At 41.3% G+C, this 14,824-nt stretch overlaps 2 non-coding genes across 2 annotated transcripts; both read right to left on the bottom strand.

The window, feature by feature from the left end:
* Nucleotides 1–6,709: 6,709 nt before the first annotated feature.
* On the bottom strand, nucleotides 6,710–6,813 carry LOC112760226 (small nucleolar RNA R71). Its single transcript, XR_003180676.1, has one exon. It is a non-coding gene; the product is annotated as a small nucleolar RNA R71 (small nucleolar RNA).
* A 6,450-nt stretch (nucleotides 6,814–13,263) lies between these two features.
* LOC112760965 (small nucleolar RNA R71) lies at nucleotides 13,264–13,371 on the bottom strand. The gene has a single exon (XR_003181377.1). It is a non-coding gene; the product is annotated as a small nucleolar RNA R71 (small nucleolar RNA).
* Between the last annotated feature and the right edge of the window lie 1,453 nt (nucleotides 13,372–14,824).

The raw sequence follows: 14,824 nt of genomic DNA, 5'->3' as shown, positions 1-14,824 counted from the left end.
AGTCGTGATCCGAAGCAAAAAGAGTGTACTTAAGAACCCTGGACACCTCTAATTGGGGACTTTAGCAAAGCTAAGTCACAATCTGAAAAGGTTCACCCAGTTATGTGTCTGTGGCATTTATGTATCCGGTGGTAATACTGGAAAACGAAGTGCTTAGGGCCACGGCCAAGACTCATAAAGTAGCTGTGTTCAAGAATCAACATACTGAACTAGGAAAATCAATAACACTATCTGGATTTTGAGTTCCTATAGATGCCAACCTTTCTGAACTTCAAAGGATAAAGTGAGATACCAAAACTGTTTAGAGGCAAAAAGCTACTAGTCCCGCTCATCTAATTGGAGCTAAGTTTCATTGATATTTTAGAATTTATTGCATGTTCTCTTCTTTTTATCCTATTTGATTTTCAGTTGCTTGGGGACAAGCAACAATTTAAGTTTGGTGTTGTGATGAGCAGATAATTTATACACTTTTTGGCATTGTTTTTAGGTAGTTTTTAGTATGATTTAGTTAGTTTTTACTATGTTTTTATTAGTTTTTATGCAAAATTCACATTTCTGGGCTTTACTATGAGTTTATGTGTTTTTCTATGATTTCAGGTATTTTTTGGCTGAAATTGAGGGACCTGAGCAAAAATTTGATTCAGAGGCTGGAAAAGGACTGCAGATGCTGTTGGATTCTGACCTCCCCATACTCGAAATGGATTTTCTGGAGTTACAGAAACCCAATTGGCACGCTCTTAATTGTGTTGGAAAGTATACATCCAGGGCTTTCTAGAAATATATAATAGTCCATACTTTGCTCAAGTTTTGACGACGCAAATTGGCGTTTAACGCAAGGTCTTTACCCTATTCTAGCGTTAAATGCCAGAATTGGCATAAAAACTGGAGTTAAACGACAGAAACAGGTAGCAACTTGGTGTTTAACTCCAAGAAAAGTCTCTACACATGGAAGCTTCAATGCTCAGTCCAAGCACACACCAAGTGGGCCCCAGAAGTGGATTTCTGCACTATCTATCTTAGTTTACCCATTTTCTGTAAACCTAGGTTATTACTTTAGTATAAAAACTACTTTTAGAGATTTATTTTGTACCTCATGACATTTTTACATGTTTCATATTATATTTTTGATGGCATGAGTCTCTAAACCCCTTGGTTGGGGGTGAGGAGCTCTGTTGTGTCTCGATGAATTAATGCAATTACTTCTGTTTTCCATTCAAACACGCTTGTTCCTGTTACAAGATATTCACTCGTACTTAACCATGATGAATGTGATGATCCATGACACACATCACCATTCTTAACCTATGAACATGTGCCTGACAACCACTTCCGTTCTACCTTAGATTGAATGTGTATCTCTTAGCCTCCTGGTTCATGATCAGAGTCTTCGTGGTATAGGCTAGAATTATCGGCGGCCATTCCTGAGATCCGGAAAGTCTAAACCTTGTCTGTGGTATTCCGAGTAGGATCTGGGAAGGGATGACTGTGATGAGCTTCAAACTCGCGAGTGTTGGGCGTAGTGACAAACGTAAAAGAATCAACGGATTCTATTAAAACATGAATGAGAACCGACAGATGATTAGCCGTGCGGTGACAGCACATTTGGGCCATTTTTACTGAGAGGATGGATGGTAGCCATTGACAACGGTGATCTACCAATATACAACTTGCCATGGAAGGAGCCTTGCGTGCGTGAAGAAGAAGACAGTAAGAAAGTAGAGATTCAAAAGACAGAGCATCTCCAATACCTCAACCTGTTCTCCATTACTGCATAACAAGTATTATTTAATCCATGTTCTTTTACTCATTCCTATTAAAACTGAGAATTATTATTGATATCCTGACTAAGAGTTACAAAATAACCATAGCTTGCTTCAAGCCGACAATCTCTGTGGGATCGACCCTTACTCACGTAAGGTATTACTTGGACGACCCAGTGCACTTGCTGGTTAGTGGTACAAGTTGTGAAAAGTGTGATTCACAATTCGTGCACCAGCAATCAAAAGAGATTGGACAACAAGACTCCAACACTCTCAAGATTCCCTAAGTTTTCAAAAAAACATAGAAAAGCATATCTCAAAGAGAAAACAAGGTTGTTATAAAAGGCCACCTAAAGTCGACCCGAAAGGACTTGAAAAACTACCTTTGTTTTTTCAAAATAAAGTTGCTAAAAAAGCAACTAAAAGTATCCAGAAGTTAAGAGCATAAACTACAAAATAAAAAGAGTTCAAGGCCCACAGACCGGGCAATACACAAATACATCAGAAACAATCAAAGAGAATCCACATACTTCCCAGCAGCTGCATCCCAAGGTGAAGGAGGACGAGTCTGAAGAGGCACTGCATCTACTGTCCCATAATCTCTGTTCAGGATCTGACAGTCAGGATTCGACGCGGGAGGACCATCTGCATGAGTTGAAGAAGTGGGCGCAACAGAGACATTGGCAGTAGGCACAGGAGGAGGCTCGACATCGTCATCATCATCTGGATCATCAGGGACATTTTTACCGTCCTTCACAATGTTGTCCAAGCTGAAGAGCGTAAGGTCAAGCTCGGGCGCAAGAACTCGAACTTGCTCCTTCAAATTCTCATAAGCAGCAGTAACACTGCCTACAAACTGACCTTGAAGTTCGGCATAATCAGCTCGGACAGACTCCAAACTTTCCCTGAGATCCATCATCTCCCTATATGTGGTGACATAGCTCTCCTTATGCTTCAACGCCGTATCTTCAGCCAACTTTGCAGAAGCCGCCAAGGCGATAGCTTTAGTTTTTTCACCCTCCAGCTCTTTCTCCAACTTGGTCACCTTCACCTTGAGCTCTTCCTTTAAACCCTTCATCCGGTTGAACTCCAGCTTACCCTCCTCCATAAAGGCCTTTGTAGCATGAATAGGAAGATCTTGGGCAGTCCGATATAAAGCTGCCCCCATGTGTGCCATCTTGATGCTACTCCAAGTAATAAAATCCAGATGGCGAAGAAGAGAAACATCGTCAGTAGGGATAGTACCATAAGGACCAATTTGCTGGTCCACAAACTCGACAACATCGAAGTCAGGGGCATCAAGGTTAAAAGGCTCAGCTGTTTTTTTATTTTTTCGGAGGAGGAGCGTCGGTTGGAGAAGAGGTCGCAGCAGAAGTTTGTGGAGGATCGAACAAATGAACTCGAGGGGTAGGAATCGTCTTCCTCGGTCCAAGAGAGCTCAGTACAGATGGCTTCAGTAAAACATGAGAGGATCCTTCCCCAGCCACCTTGGCCGAGATGTTTAGGGCCGCAGTCGCCTTCCTCGCCTTTTTAAAAGCATTCATGGAATCATTGTTTTTAACCATCTCTGGAAAAAATAGCAAAAACCCCGTTACAAATTGAGAGAAAAAGAACAAGCTCAACAAAATGAAACAAAACAAAAACAAAATAAGTCAACCACTGCTAAAAACCTTTTGGTGTCAAGATAAGGAGGTTGTCCCCAGTTCTCCTCCAACACGTTAAGAAAGGCCTGTTTGACCTCGTCCAACATCTCTGATGCCAGGGCATCTTGGCCAGTTTCACTGACCTTTTCTTTACTGCTTTTACGATAGTTTCATACATTTCTTTAGGAAATAAGCTAGTTTTGGGTAAATATTCACTTATGCCTTGATTCAAGCATACATTGTGCATTTTACATAATTTCATGAGGATTTTGCATAAGTTTAGTGACAAATATTATGTTGCATTACTCATGACTTAGACTAGAGCTTTGATGCACTTTATTGCTTGATTTCAGGACCAAAAAGGAAGCAAGAAAAGGGGAGGTAACTTGCAAGATTAATGAGAAAAGTGATTGCCAATAACATTCTCAAAAAGCCATCAATGCCCACGTTAGAGAGTCACGTTAACTAAGTTAACGTGAACTCTAACGTGGAGAAGAGAAGTTGAGCCAACGTTAGTGACACTTAACATTGTCACTAACGTTGGCAATTACTCATAAGTGGCCACGATAGAAGCCACGTTAACCTAGTTAACGTGGCCTCTAACGTTAAGGGGGGAAGAGAAGCCAACGTTAGTGACACTGAACATTTTCACTAACGTTGGCCTATGGTGCAAAGTACCACGTTAACTCCCACGTTAACTTGGTTAACGTGGGAACTAACGTAAAGGATGAAGAGTTGTCGACAACGTTAGTGACACTCAACATTGTCACTAACATTGAAGCAACCACACAACCCCCAAGAGTCACGTTAACCTCCATGTTAACTTAGTTAACGTGGAAGCTAACGATGAGGAATGAAGGATGAGCCAACGTTAGTGACACTCAACATTGTCACTAACGTTGGGATGGCTAAAGATGGCCACGTTAGAGGCCACGTTAACCTAGTTAACGTGGAATCTAATGTGAGACCCAAGGGCACATTGGAACGTTAGTGACAATGTTGAATGTCACTAATGTTCTCGAAGGTTGGCAAGGACCACGTTAGAAGCCACGTTAACCTAGTTAACGTGGGCTTTAACGTGAAACAAGAAGGGGCACACTGGAATGTTAGTGACAATGTTGAGTGTCACTAACATTCTCGAAGGATTAATAAGGCAACGTTAAAAGCCACGTTAACCTAGTTAACGTGGGTTTTAACGTAAGGCAAAGGGGTGCATTGGAACGTTAGTGACAATGTTAAGTGTCACTAACGTTCTCGAACTTATATTCTCACTAAATATTAACACCCCTAACGTCCTGAGCTGAAGTCTCTGCCCACTTAGCACTTTCTCTCTGCAAGTAAAGCCAAGCCCAAATGAAGAAAAGAACTGTTTCAAACTCAAGATCCAAAGGCCCAAGACTTGAAGAGTAAACTAGAAGCTGAGAAGAGTAGTATATATAGGAGTAGCTTTGAATTGTAAAGAAGCTCTGGAGGCTGGGAAAAAGAGAACTACTCTCTGTATTTTACTTTCTTTGCAAATTCTAGTTTTATGATGTATTCTCCATCTTTGTTTTCATTTTCAAGAGCTATGAACAACTAAACCCCTTTCATTGGGTTAGGGAGCTCTGTTGTAATTTGATGGATCAATACTAATTTTTATTATTCTTCTTCTATCTTTCCTCTTGATTTTACTTGAAAGCTTTCGATCTTCATCCAATTGAGTAGTTATCTTGGAAGAGAAGCTATTCAAACTTGGATCTCCTTTGAACCTTGAAAGAGGAATGAAGAGATCAAGCTAGAAATGCTTTCTCATGCTGGACCAAATTGGGTTTGGATGGGTATATGACTATAACCCTCTCAATACTTGATTTGGAAAATGCATGTGGTATAATCAGTGACCATACTTCATCTCTTCTCATGAGCAATTGACCAAGGAATTGGCTATTGATCAAGATTTGAGAGATTGAATTGCAAGAAATTGTAATTCAATCACTTAAGATTGCCAAGGAGATCAATGAGTGCATTGATTGAGGAAGAGATGAAAATGAACTTGATCCGGAGAATTGCAACATCTCCTAAGCCCAATGAACTCCCCATCTCTGATCTTACCCATTCTCTTTAATTGCTGCCATTTACTTTTATGCGCAAATCCCCCATTCCCATTTACAATTCTGCAATTTATTTTCAGTCATTTACTTCCAGTCCTTTAATTCTAGCATTTACTTTTCTGTTATTTACATTCCCGCCATTTTATTTTCTGCAACTCTCAACCCAAATCCTGGATTTGTTCAACTAGAACATTCTTCTAATTAAAGTTGCTTGATCAATCAATCCCTGTGGGATTCGACCTCACTCTATTGTGAGTTTTTACTTGACGAAAACTTTGGTACACTTGCCGAAGGGAGATTTGTTGAGAGACAAGTTTTCCGTGCATCAAGTTTATGGCGCCGTTGCCGGGGATTGATTGTGCATCAACAATGATGAGATTGGAAGATCACTAGATTGAGCATTTTATTTTGTGAATTTCATTTTCTGTTTGAGTGATTTACTTTTTGTTTTAATTATACTTCTTCCCTTCTCCCTCTACTCTTTTGTTTTTTTTTTGTTATTTTTAATTCTGTTTGCTAACCCACTAACTGTTTGATATATTGCATCACCCACAACTAACAGCAATTTTGACACAAATACTGTCTGCACCTATTTTCTCTGCTTGTACTTGTTGGTTGTATGACAGGGAGAAGAAGCGGGGCTTCAACTTCCTTTGATTCTGAACCAGAGAGAACCTTCCTTAGACTAAGGAGGGAGGCAAAAGAAAAACGAGTAGTTGGTGCTGAAGAAGAGGAGGAACAGTTTGAGGAATACTTTGAACCAAACATGGAAGAAAACATGGAAAATCATCATGAAGAAGAGACTCACAACCATGGCAGAGGAGGTGGAGCAAATCATGCTGGGGAGGATAGAAGAGTTTTGGGCTCTTACATTAATCCAAACCCAGGCAATTGTGGAAGTAGCATCCAAAAGCCAACAATCCATGCCAACAACTTTGAACTTAAACCACAGCTCATCACCCTTGTTCAGAACAACTGTTCGTTTGGAGGAGGTGTTCAAGAAGATCCCAATCAACATTTGACCACCTTGCTGAGAATATGTGACACAGTGAAATCTAATGGTGTTCATCCTGACGCCTATAGACTGCTCTTATTTCCCTTATCACTCAGAGACAAGGCAGCCAAGTGGCTGGAATCCTTCCCAAGGGAGAGCTTGACAACTTGGGAGGATGTGGTGAACAAGTTCTTAGCAAGATTCTACCCTCTTCAACGAATCAATAGGCTGAGAGCTGAGGTTCAAACCTTCAGGCAACAAGATGGTGAGACTCTGTATGAAGCATGGGAGAGGTTCAAAGACTTAACAAGGAGGTGTCCACCTGACATGTTCAACGAATGGGTCCAGCTGCACATTTTCTATGAAGGGCTCTCTTATAAGTCAAAGAAGGCAGTAGACCATTCATCTGGAGGATCCTTGAACAAGAAGAAGACCATTGAGGAAGCCATAGATGTTATTGAAACAGTAGCAGAAAATGACTACTTCTATGCTTCCGAAAGAGGGAACACAAGAGGAGTGATAGAGCTAAACAATGTAGATGCTCTGTTGGCCCAAAACAAGCTCATTACCCAGCAGCTGGCTGACCTCACCAAGAAGATGGAGAGGAACCAAGTAGCAGCAATCTCATCTTCATCAAGAATCCAAGAAGGAGTGAATGAAGAAGCAGAGGGGAGTCAGGAGCAAGCTAACTACATTGGGAATTCACCAAGGAAAAACTATGATCCATACTCCAAGACTTACAACCCTGGATGGAGAAATCACCCGAACTTTGGGTGGGAAAGTGAGCAAGATCAAAAGCAATTCACCCAGAGGACATCTCAACACCCCCACAACAACACTTCTCCACATACTTATCAAAACCAAAATAGCACGTCTGCTCCGAATCACTCATCAATTGATGACAAGCTCTCTAAGATTGAAGCCTTACTTGAAAGAATATGCCAAGAGATTCAAGAAAATAAGGTGTTCAATGAGGAGGTGCGAGCCCATATTAAGAACCAGGGAGAGACCATCAGGAAGCTGGAATTTCAGGTGGGATATTTAGCTGAGAAGATTCCCAAACCTACTGATAGCTTCCCAAGTGACACGGAGAAAAACCCCAAGGGAGAAGCAAAGAAAGTAAGATGGGAAGATTGCAAAATGGTCACTACAAGTGATCAAGAGATTGAAGACAAGCAAAGCAAAGTGTGCAAACAACCTGAAGACAACTCAACAAAGGAGGAGGATAGAGATCACAAAGAACCAGAAATCTCACAACAAGAGCTGCTGAAGCTCTATGCACCATTCCCTCAACTGCTCAATGGTGCTGTGGGAAAAAGAATATACTCAAGGTTCCTAGACTTATTTGCATCTCTGCATGTGAACATACCATTCATCAAGGTAATTCAACAAATGCCTGCATTCATCAAGTATATGAAGGAACTTCTTCCCAGGAAAAGCTCACTCAAGGGAGGGCAGACTATAGTGATGAACAAGGAATGTAGTGCCCTTATTCAACCTGAGTTGCCTACAAAAAGAAGAGACCCAGGAAGTTTTCATATACCTTGTGCCATAGGTGAAAACATGTTCGACAGAGCACTATGTGATTTAGGGGCCAGCATCAACTTACTGCCCTTATCCCTGGTGAAGAGGCTGCAGATCAATGAGATAATGCCCACAGATGTCATTATCAGACTGGCTGATAAAACTCAAAAGCAAGCAATAGGAGTGGTGGAAAATGTGTTGCTAAAAGTTGGGAAGTACTTTCTCCCAACAGACTTTGTCATTCTGGACATGGAATAGAGTCACACTTATCCAATCATATTGGGAAGACCATTCCTAGCTACGGCCAGAGCACTTATTGATGTAGAGAAAGGGGAGCTAATATTGAGAATCCATGATGAACGACTCAACTTCAATGTTTTCAAACTCTCACAAGAAACAGATCAAGAGGACAAGGAACTAAGCACAAATGATAATGAGACACTGAAGGAGGAAACAAGCACTGAAGCACAGCCAGTTCATTCTGAGATCCCCTTAGCTGACAAACAAGGAAAACAGTAATTGCCACAGCTCAAGGAAAAGTTGGAGGAACCTAAACCTCTAGAGGCAGGTGAAGACAGCACCACAGCTCCTTTAGAAAAAGAGGTCACCAAGGGGAAGGCAACCTCAAAAGAAACAAAGAAGAAGGTACCAAGAGGGTGGAAGAACAAGAAGATCCCTACGGAAGACTTCTCTCCAGGGGATAGAGTTGTCTCAGCCTACTTCCCTGATATTCCCCCTAATCTCCCTACTGTGCCATCTCAATTACCCAAGGTTTTCACTATCAACAGAGTTCTTTCCCTGGAACATGTGGAGATTATTGATCTAACCAATGAATACAAGTCCACCGCAAGAGGGGAGGACTTTAAGCACCACCAACCATCATGATGAAGGAAAACCGTCAAGCTAGTGACGCTAAAGAAGCGCTTCATGGGAGGCAACCCATGTTTTATATGCTTTCAGATGATAATGAATAAGTCAATCTTTATGAGCTTCAATCTAAACTTAACAAATAATTGGTGAAAATCTTCTTATGCAAAATATAGTGGGGAACAAGTTTGGTGTTCAAAGCAAACCAAGATGCATGCTAGTCTTGGAAGCTTTGAACAAAACTTTTCATCACATTACTTCAAACTAAGTTTGGTGTCACCCCATGGTGCCACCAAAATGCATATAAGGACCCACCAATAGTTAGTTAGTTAGTTGGAATTCATAAACAAATAATCAAATCCTTTCTTTCATTTTTTCTAGCCGTAGATTTTTTTTATGATATTAATTTCCTTGTTTCAAATCTTTATAGAAAAGGAAAAGAAGCATAAAAAGGGATTGATTGGACAATTAAATGGTGGAGATTTTGCCACTTAATGAAGAGCACTACACACATGTCTCAAGAGGAAACGCATGGGAAAACGCTGCCATGCAACATTGGAGAAAGAAAACCCTTGAAGACCGAACCAATCACTATCATTAAAGTGATGATCCTTGTCTTTCCTTCATATACAACCCCATCCGTCCATCTAGTAAACATTCATGCAATCCACACCCTTCACTCACTCATGATTTTCTTATATAAGTGAACCTTAGTGCATGCTCACTCCTCACATCCAAATCCCCACTCTCCACACTTCTATTGGCACACTAAACTCTTCATCACAAATTGCTTTAACCAACCCACTCTTCATCTATCGGAAGCCCCAAATCCCCTCAAACAACAATTCAAGTCATGGCATCATCAAGCTCAAAGAGGCAAAAGAGGAAAGGGCCTATGGAGAGTGCTCCTTTTGATGACAAGAGATTCAAGACTGCCTTTCATGAGTATGAATTTGAGCAGATAAGTGCCAGAAGGATATTGCCAGAATTAATCTTCCAAATCAATGCCAATGAATCACCACAGATTTGGAGAAAAATCGAACAGAGGGGGTGGCAATTGCTCACCAGTCCAGAGGGGAAGATCAATAAAAACCTCATCAAAGAATTCTATGCAAATGCAGTTAGAGAGGATAAGACCAAAGCCCCAACCTTCAAAAGCTATATGAGAGGAAGGGAGGTGGACTTCAGCCCAAGTGCCATAACAAGAGCTCTTCACTTGAAATCACCTCATTTTGATGAGGAGAGTTATCAGGCAAGGATAAGTAGAAGCCCCGATAAGGATGAGCTCTCAAAAATAGCATCAGATATCTGTGTCATAGCCGCTGACTGGGAGAGGTATTCAGATGGGAGACCAAAATTCATAAAAAGGGGAGACCTTCACCCTGAGGCCAAAGGGTGGTTTGAGCTTGTAAGGAGGTCCATCCTACCAGCTGCTAATAATTCAGAGGTTAACATCAATCGAGCCACTATGGTACAATGCTTAGTGCAAGGTGGGGAAATCAAAGAGCATGAGCTCATTGCCGAAGGGATTCAAGAGTCAGCTGAGAAAGCTGACTCAGGTGCCAGACTTTGGTACCCCAGCACCATTCTCCGCTTGTGCAACAACGCCAAGGTAATATTTGAGGACAGCAGCCCAGACTGGGTGAACCCAGGGAGGCCAGTCACACTCGAGCGAATGGTCTATACCACACTGGCTCAGCAACTAAGAAGGTCACATATAGGAAGGCAAAGGGCCCAGGAAGAAGCTCATTGATGAGCGGATAATTTTTACGCTTTTTGACATTGTTTTTAGTATGTTTTTAGTAGGATCTAGTTACTTTTAGGGATGTTTTCATTAGTTTTTATGTTAAATTCACATTTCTGGACTTTACTATGAGTTTGTGTGTTTTTCTATGATTTCAGGTATTTTCTGACTGAAATTGAGGGACTTGAGCAAAAATCAGATTCAGAGGTTGAAGAAGGACTGCTGATGCTGTTGGATTCTGACCTTCCTGCACTCAAAGTGGATTTTCTGGCGCTACCGAATTTGAAATGGCGCACTCCCAATTGCGTTAGAAAGTAGACATCCAGGGCTTTCCAGAAATATATAATAGTCTATACTTTGGCCAAGAATAGATGACGTAAACAGGCGTTCAACGCCAGCTTTCTACCCAAATCTGGCGTCCAGCGCCAGAAAAGGAGCCAAAACCAGAGTTGAACGCCCAAACTGGCACAAAAGCTGGCGTTCAACTCCAAGAAGGACCTCTACACGTGCAACACTCAAGCTCAGCCCAAACACACACCAAGTGGGCCCAGGAAGTGGATTTATGCATCAATTACTTACTCATGTAAACCCTAGTAGCTAGTTTATTATAAATAGGACCTTTTACTATTGTATTAGGTATCTTTGGTCTCAGTTTTAATCCATTGTTCATCTTTGGAGACTATTGATCACGTTTTAGGGGGCTGGCCATCTCGGCCATGCCTGGACCTTCACTTATGTATTTTTAACGGTAGAGTTTCTACACTCCATAGATTAAGGTGTGGAGCTCTGCTGTTCCTCAAAGATTAATGCAAAGTACTACTATTTTCTATTCAATTCATCTTATTTCGCTTCTAAGATATCCATTCGCACCCAAGAACGTGATGAAGGTAATGATTATGTGTGACGCTCATCACCATTCTCCCCTATGAACACGTGCCTGACAAACACCTCTGTTCTACATGAAATAAGCTAGAATGAATATCTCTTAGATCTCCTAACCAGAATCTTCGTGGCGTAAGCTAGAATGATGGCGGCATTCAAGAGAATCCGGAAGGTCTAAACCTTGTCTGTGGTATTCCGAGTAGGATTCAATGAATGAATGACTGTGACGAGCTCCAAACTCGCGATTGCAGGGCGTGAGTGACAGACGCAAAAGGATAGTAAATCCTATTCCAGCATGATCGAGAACCGACAGATGAATAGCCGTGCCGTGACAGGGTGCGTGAGCATATTATTCACTGAGAGGATAAGATGAAGCCATTGACAAGGGTGATGCCTCCAGACGATTAGCCGTGCCATGACAGGGCATTGGATCATTTTCCCGAGAGATGACCGAAAGTAGCCATTGACAATGGTGATGTATCACATAAAGCCAGCCATGGAAAGGAGTAAGACAGATTGGATGAAGATAGCAGGAAAGCAGAGGTTCAGAGGAACGAAAAGCATCTCTATTCGCTTATCTGAAATTCTCACCAATGATTTACATAAGTACCTCTATCCCTATTCTATTATATATTATTCGAAAACACCATTATCAATTTATATCTGCCTAACTGAGATTTGCAAGGTGACCATAGCTTGCTTCATACCAACAATCTCCGTGGGATTCGACCCTTACTCACGTAAGGTATTACTTGGACGACCCGGTGCACTTGCTGGTTAGTTGTATCGAAGTTGTGAACCATGGTATTGGCACCATGTTCTTGGCGCCATTGCCAGGGAAAGAAAGAGCCATGAATTTTACACAATTAAAGTGTAATCACGATTACCCGTACCAAGTTGCTCACGTTGCCAGGGATTGTTCGAGCCTGGACATCACAATTTCGTGCACCAAGTTTTTGGCGCCGTTGCCGGGGATTGTTCGAGTTCGGACAACTGACGGTTCATCTTGTTGCTCAGATTAGGTAATTTTCTTTTTTGTTTTCTTTTCAAAATTTTTCAAAAAAAAAAAAAATATTTCTAAAATATTCTCATCTGTTTTCGAAAATAATATAAAAATGTTTTCAAAAATTTTATTCAAAAATTTTTAAGAATGAATTCTAGTGTTTTTTCTGTGGTATAAAGGATCTCTATTATTATTATTATTTTTCTGTGCCTTCTTCTTTGTCATATGAGCAGGAGCAAGGATAAGAACATTCTTGTGGAAGCAGATCCAGAACCTGAAAGGACTCTGATGAGAAAATTAAGAGAAGCTAAAATACAACAATCCAGAGATAACCTTTCAGAAATTTTCGAACAGGAAGAGGAGATGGCAGCCGAAAATAATAATAATGTAAGGAAGATGCTTAGTGACTTTACTGCACCTAATTCCAATTTACATGGAAAAAGCATCTCCATTCCTGCCATTGGAGCAAACAACTTTGAGCTGAAACCTCAATTAGTTTCTCTGATGCAGCAGAACTGCAAGTTTCATGGACTTCCATCTGAAGATCCTTTTTAGTTCTTAACTGAATTCTTGCAGATATGTGACACTGTTAAGACTAATGGATTAGATCCTGAAGTCTACAGGCTCATGCTTTTCCCTTTTGCTGTAAGAGACAGAGCTAGATTATGGTTGAATTCTCAACCCAAAGACAGCCTGAACTCTTGGGATAAGCTGGTCACGGCTTTCTTAGCCAAGTACTTTCCTCCTCAAAAGCTGAGTAAGCTTAGAGCTGATGTTCAAACCTTCAGACAGAAAGAAGGTGAATCCCTCTATGAAGCTTGGGAAAGATACAAACAGTTGACCAAAAAGTGTCCTTCTGACATGCTTTCAGAATGGACCATCCTGGATATATTCTATGATGGTTTATCTGAGCTATCAAAAATGTCACTGGACACTTCTGCAGGTGGATCCATTCACCTAAAGAAAACGCCTGCAGAAGCTGAAGAACTCATTGACATGGTTGCTAATAACCAGTTCATGTACACTTCTGAAAGGAATCCTGTGAGTAATAGGACGCCTATGAAGAAGGGAGTTCTTGAAGTTGATACTCTGAATGCCATATTGGCTCAGAATAAAATATTGACTCAGCAAGTCAATATGATCTCTTAGAGTCTGCATGGAATGCAAGCTGCATCCAACAGTACTCAAGAGGCTTCTCATGAAGAAGAAGCTTATGATCCTGAGAACCCTGCAATAGCAGAGGTGAATTACTTAGGTGAACCTTATGGAAACTCCTATAACTCATCATGGAGAAATCATCCAAATTTCTCATGGAAGGATCAAAAGCCTCAACAAGGCTTTAATAATGGTGGAAGAAACAGGTTTAGCAACAGCAAACCTTTTCCATCATCCACTCAGCAACAGACAGAGAACTCTGAACAAAATACTTCTAATCTGGCAAACTTAGTCTCTGATCTGTCTAAGGCCACTGTAAGTTTCATGAATGAAACAAGATCTTCCATTAGAAATTTGGAAGCACAAGTGGGCCAGCTGAGTAAAAGGATCACTGAAATTCCTCCCAGTACTCTCCCAAGCAATATAGAAGAGAACCCAAAAGGAGAGTGCAAGGCCATTGACATAAGCACCATGGCCGAACCTACAAGGGGGATTGGAGGACGTGAATCCCAAGGAGGAAGACCTCCTGGGACGTCCAGTGATCAATAAGGAGCTTCCCTCTGAGGAACCAAGGGACTCTGAGGCTCATCTAGAGACCATAGAGATTCCATTGAACCTCCTTATGCCCTTCATGAGCTCTGATGAGTATTCCTCTTCTGAAGAGAATAAGGATGTTACTGAAGAGCAAACTGCCAAGTTTTTTGGTGCAATCATGAAGCTGAATGCCAAATTATTTGGCATTGATACTTGGGAAGTTGAACCTCCCTTGTTCATCAATGAACTAACTGATCTGGATCAACTGACATTGCCTCAGAAGAGACAGGATCCTGGAAAGTTCATAATACCTTGTACCATAGGCACCATGATCTTTAAGGCTCTGTGTGACCTTGGTTCAGGAATAAACCTCATGCCCCTCTCTGTAATAGAGAAACTGGGAATCTATGGGGTGCAAGCTGCTAAAATCTCACTAGAGATGGCAGATAATTCGAGAAAACAGGCATATGGCCAAGTAGAGGACGTATTAGTAAAGGTTGAAGGCCTTTACATCACTGCTGATTTCATAGTCCTGGATACTGGAAAGGAAGAGGATGAATCCATCATCCTAGGAAGACCTTTCCTGGCCACGGCAAGAGCTGTGATTGATGTTGACAGAGGTAAAATAGTC

Source organism: Arachis hypogaea, chromosome 16 (assembly GCF_003086295.3).
Source record: "Arachis hypogaea cultivar Tifrunner chromosome 16, arahy.Tifrunner.gnm2.J5K5, whole genome shotgun sequence".
Lineage (NCBI taxonomy): Eukaryota > Viridiplantae > Streptophyta > Magnoliopsida > Fabales > Fabaceae > Arachis > Arachis hypogaea.
This window is presented reverse-complemented; position numbering and strand designations above follow the sequence as displayed.